This window comes from Pseudophryne corroboree (assembly GCF_028390025.1).
Source record: "Pseudophryne corroboree isolate aPseCor3 chromosome 3 unlocalized genomic scaffold, aPseCor3.hap2 SUPER_3_unloc_33, whole genome shotgun sequence".
NCBI classification, from domain to species: domain Eukaryota; kingdom Metazoa; phylum Chordata; class Amphibia; order Anura; family Myobatrachidae; genus Pseudophryne; species Pseudophryne corroboree.
The window spans coordinates 1,222,380-1,228,009 of NW_026967523.1; the positions used below are offsets into that span (position 1 = coordinate 1,222,380).

General features: G+C 44.7%; 1 pseudogene; it reads left to right on the forward strand.

Annotated features, from left to right (window-relative positions):
- The first annotated feature begins 3,727 nt into the window (after window positions 1–3,727).
- Window positions 3,728–5,355, forward strand: LOC134984062 (zinc finger protein OZF-like; annotated as a pseudogene).
- Window positions 5,356–5,630: the final 275 nt, after the last annotated feature.

The following is a 5,630-nucleotide window of genomic DNA, read 5'->3' on the forward strand; positions in this document are numbered from 1 at the left end:
TTATTTTATATACTAACAGGGGTGACAGCTGTGGTACATCCCTGCAAAGTCAGATCCAATCTCTTTCTCATCAGACTCAGCTGTGTTCCCTGCACTCTCACTCAGATGTTCACTGCTGCCAGTAGCACACGTATGAGAAGCAGAAGTATGGCGGCAGCTGTATAGATCCTGATATGTAATTCTCTATATCATACCGTTCTTTGGGTATCAATAAAACATTTCATTGTTCCCTTTTAAAACGGGCGATTAGTAATCCTTCTTCCAGTGGAAGACCTTCCCCTCTTCTGATACGTGGCCAGAGGGAGTTTGTTGTTGAAAGGATTCTTGACTCCAAGGTGGTTCGGGGTCGGCTGTCATTTTTGGTGCACTGGAAGGGGTATGGCCCGGAGGAGCGGTCGTGGGTGCGCAGTTGTGATCTTCATGCCCCCAGACTGATACGCTCTTTCTTCTCGCAGTTCTCCGATAAACCCGGTGGTAGGGGTTCTTTGACCCCTCGTCAGAGGGTGGGTACTGTTAGGGTCTCCTGCCCTGTGCTGCCATGTCGTCATGGCAACCGGAGACAAGTGCTAGCGGAGTAACCTGAGCGCAGCTGATACTCCGGTTCGGGTCTTTTGCTGTGCAGTGGTTATAGCCTCTGTGCACGGCAGGGGATCCGGTGCTGGTTTTTGTGCTCACAGTCTGTGAGGTCTGAGTGGGGCGTGGACAGCACCTGCTTTATAAGGCCTCTTTTCAGGTTAAGCAGATGCTGCTGAATCTTTGTTGGTTAGTCAGTTCCTGAAAGTTAACCAGTACTGTGTAGCTTTGTATTTGTTTGTTGCTTACTGCAAATAGGCCTGGGGATTTGGTATTACACTCTGCCAATCCAGACCTAGCAGTAAGACTGGAGTCAGTCGTTTAGCTTGCTGGGGTTCTGTTACTACTCTGTGAACTTAGCAAGTTTGCGGCTGTATTCTAAGACTTGCCTGTCTAATCCTGTCTCACTGTGCAAGGTGTTCAGGTGTCAGTTTAGTGGCAGTAAGCTGAACCTGTGCACTGCAAGTGAGAATTAGGATTGTGGAGACTCTCCTTGTGTCTATCATTCCATCTCTGACCAAGGAGTTTACTGCCACACCCGTTGGTAACCCTTTAGGGTTTTGCTGTTGCCCTTAGCAACAGCATTTCGGGTTCTCTACGTATAAAAACACAACATCTTGCTTTTCCCATCTGAGCATTTCTAATACAAGGGAGATACCCAGTTCCTTAGCCTCTGGGCTTCTCTGTTCACTTTGTGTGTATTTTGTTACCCTATCACCTTCTGTGTACGTTATGTCATATTCCCCAGTCTGCCTGTGAGTCCATTTGTTTTGCATAACAGTTCAAACACCAGTACATTCCTGCAGGCACTGGAGTGCATAACAGTTCTGACACCAGTACTTTCCTGCAGGCACTGGTGTGCATAACAGATAGGCAAACGGCCCCTGCAGTAAACGGTCCTCGCAAAGAGGAAGAGGCCTCAGATCCTCCAGCAGTAATGCCAGAAGATCCGTGTACCAAGCCCGCCTTGGCCAGTCCAGAGCAATGAGGATCGACGGAACTTTTGATCTTTTTATTAGTTTGAGAATCCTTGGGATGAGTGGAAGTGGAGGGAACACATACACTGACTGGAACACCCACGGAGTCACCAAGGCGTCTACCGCCACTGACTGTGGATCTCGTGACCTGGAACAGTACCTCTGAAGCTCCTTGTTGAGACGAGAGGCCATCATGTCTATCTGAGGTACACCCCATCGGCGTGTTACCTCTGTGAATACCTCCGGGTGGAGGCCCCATTCTGCTAGATGGAGATCGTGTCCACTCCCGGAATGAAGATCGCAGACAGCGCCAGCACGTGTCTTTCTGCCCAGAGGAGGATTCTTGTTACCTCTGACATTGCAGCCCTGCTCTTCGTTCCACCCTGACTGTTTATGTAGGACACCGCTGTGACGTTGTCCGACTAAACCTGAATGGCTCGATCTTGCAGAAGATGAGCCGCTTGTAGAAGGACATTGTATATGGCCCTTAGTTCCAGAATGTTTATTGGAAGGACCGATTCCTGCCTTGACCACATTCCTTGGACTTTTCTCCCTGGGTGACTACTCCCCAACCTTTGAGGCTTGCGTCCATGGTTAGAAGAATCCAATTCTGAATCCTGAACCTGTGGCCCACGAGCAGGTGCGAAGTTTGCAGCCACCAGAGTAGTGAAATTCTGGCTTTCGGCGACAGGCATATTCGCTGGTGCATGTGAAGATGCGATCCCGACCACTTGTCCAGGAGATCCAGCTGGAAGAACCTTCAGTACTGTAGAGCCTCGTAGGAGGCTACCATCTTCCATAGAAGGCGAATGCACTAATTTACCGATACCCGGGGAGGTTTCAAGACATCCCGGACCATTGATTGGATCACCAACGCTTTCTCCACCGGTAGAAACACCCTCTGCACTTCCGTGTCGAGTATCATCCCCAGGAAGTGCAGTCTCCTTGTCAATTTCAAATGTAACTTTGGAAGGTTCAGGATCCATCCATGATCCCAGAGTAGTTGAGTTGAGAGTGAAATATTCTGCAATAGCTTCTCCTTGGAAGATTCTTTTATCAGCAGATCATCCAGATATGGAATTATGTTCACTCCCTGTTTGCGTAGGAGGAGCATCATCTCCGCCATGACCTTGGTGAACATCCTTGGTGCTGTGGAGAGGCCAAATGGCAATGTCTGGAACTGATAGTGAAAGTCCTGTAGTGCAAACCTTAGATAGGCCTGGTGAGGTGGACAGATCAGAATGTGAAGGTACGCATCCTTGATATCCAGGGATACTAGGAATTCCCCCTCCTCTAGACCTGAGATCACCGCTCTCTGAGACTCAATCTTGAATTGGAAAACCCTCAAGTTAGGGGTTCAACGACTTCAGGTTCAACATAGGTCTTACCGAAACGTCCGGTTTTGGTACCACAGGCAGGTTTGAGTAATAACCCTTTTTCCATGTCAACTTTTTGTCCATGTCGACCTAAGGTGTGTCGACCAATTGGTGTCAACCTAAGGTGTGTCGACCTTTTTGTTGTCGACCTGGAGTCCCAGACCCGCATCCTCTAGGACGTAAGAGAATGTCGATTATAACCTAGCAGATAATGATGATTACAGGGTATTATATGGTGTATTGCATGTAAAGTACCTTGTTCCACACCAACTCTGCTGTAGCAAAATACCTTATATAAGGGTGAGTAACACATGTACAGGCTTACCAGCGTATGAGCACACACATAAAGGAATGCTGCCTTACCAATGCTTCCAGGAGTAACGTTAGGAGACATTTCTCTGATCCATCAGCTCATATGACTGATGTTATTGTTCATCTAGAATCTCCAATTCATACGATATGTTCCCCATCCATTGTTTTACATTGGTGCTGACACAGGACATGGCGAGTGACTACATCTCCATTTATACTTCATGGTTAGTTACCAGTACAAGAGAGAGATATATCTAAGTCTTATAATAATATTACATTTGTTATTGTGAGTGTTCTCAGGAGGGTGGACACAATGATCATCTGAGACACAATATTATAAAGCCTTCAGTAAAAGTTATGTTTTATTATACACAAATATTTACAATTAAGTGACCAGAGAGTCGTCTTCTCCTATTGTTTGCAAGATTAATATTGTTACAGAAAATGTCACGTTTCCATAATGTATTTTATTTCCAGCAGATGGACACGCAAGCAGGAATATCACAGAAGGACATCTAATGTCATCCCCGAATTGTGACATAAAAGATAATGACAGTAGACAGGATTCTCCAGAAGCTAACCCCATTACCCAAATTATACATCCAGCTCTATCAGCTGATCCCTCTGATCCTGGGAAATGTTCTCCTGATCACTCTGATATTGGTGCATCTGTTACAGCTCTGAGAGTAGATACAGTGTTTCCCTGTTCTATAGATGCCAAATGTTTTACACAGAACACAAAGCTTATTAACCCACACACAGGTAAGCTAGGTGAAAGGCCACTGATATGTTCTGAGTGTGGGAAATGTTTTACATACAAATCAGATCTTGTTAAACATCAGAGAAGTCACACAGGTGAGAAGCCATTTCCATGTTCTGAGTGTGGGAAATGTTTTACACTGAAATCACATCTTGTTACACATCATAGAAGTCACACAGGTGAGAAGCCATTTCTATGCTCTGATTGTGGGAAATGTTTTACCTGCAAATCACATCTTGTTACACATCAGCGAAGTCACACAGGTGAGAAGCCATTTCCATGTTCTGAGTGTGGGAAATGTTTTACACTGAATTCATATCTTGTTATACATAACAGAAGTCACACAGGTGAGAAACCATTTTCTTGCTCTGAGTGTGGGAAATGTTTTACACTGAAATCACATCTTGTTATACATAACAGAAGTCACACAGGTGAGAAACCATTTTCTTGCTCTGAGTGTGGGAAATGTTTTACCTGCAAATCACATCTTGTTTCACATCAGCACAGTCACACAGGTGAGAAGCCATTTCCTTGTTCTGAGTGTGGGAAATGTTTTGCACACAAATCAGCTCTTGTTATACACCAGAGAAGTCACACAGGTGAGAAGTGGTTTTCTTGCTCTGAGTGCAGGAAATGTTTTACACAGAAATCACAACTTGTTACACATCAGCGAAGTCACATAGGTGAGAAGCCATTTTCATGTTCTGAGTGTGGGAAATGTTTTATACGAAAATTACAACTTGTAAGACATCAGAAAAGTCACATAGATGAGAAGCCATTTTCTTGCTCTGAGTGTGGGAAATGTTTTACATGGAAATCAGAACTTGTTCCACATCAGCGAAGTCACATAGGTGAGAAGCCATTTTCTTGCTCTGTGTGCGGGAAATGTTTTACACAAAAATCACATCTTGTTATACATCAGCGCAGTCACACAGGTGAGAGGCCATTTCCATGTTCTGAGTGTAGGAAATGTTTTGCACACAAATCAGCTCTTGTTAGACATAACAGAAGTCACACAGGTGAGAAGCCATTTTCTTGCTCTGAGTGTGGAAAATGTTTTACACAGAAATCACAACTTGTTACACATCAGCAAAGTCACACAGGTGAGAGGCCATTTCCATGTTTTGAGTGTGGGAAATGTTTTACACGGAAATCACAACTTGTAACACATTAGATAAGTCACACAGGTGAGAAGCCATTTTCTTGCTCTGTGTGCGGGAAATGTTATACACAAAAATCAAATCTTGTTAGACATCAGCAAAGTCACACAGATGAGAGGTCATTTTCATACTCTGAGAAATAAATCAGCTCTTGTTGCACACAGTAGACATCACTCAGGTGAGGAACAATTTTAATCTTCTGAAGTATACTCATTGCCATGCGTTGTTCTTCCAGTTTCTTATCCTCCTATGTTTTTTGCAATATACATACTACCACTGGGTGAAATAATCAGATGTCATGCTCTCATCTACCACTGCTATGCAGATGACATGTCTTTTGCCCCAGGTACTGAGAACCCAGTCCCAATCCTAAATTGTTGTCTAGCTGAGATCCAGGTGTGGGTGATGCCAGTTGGCTATGACTCAGTCTTGGTGAAACAGGTCTTTATGTTCGAAGCTCACCAACAAAGGG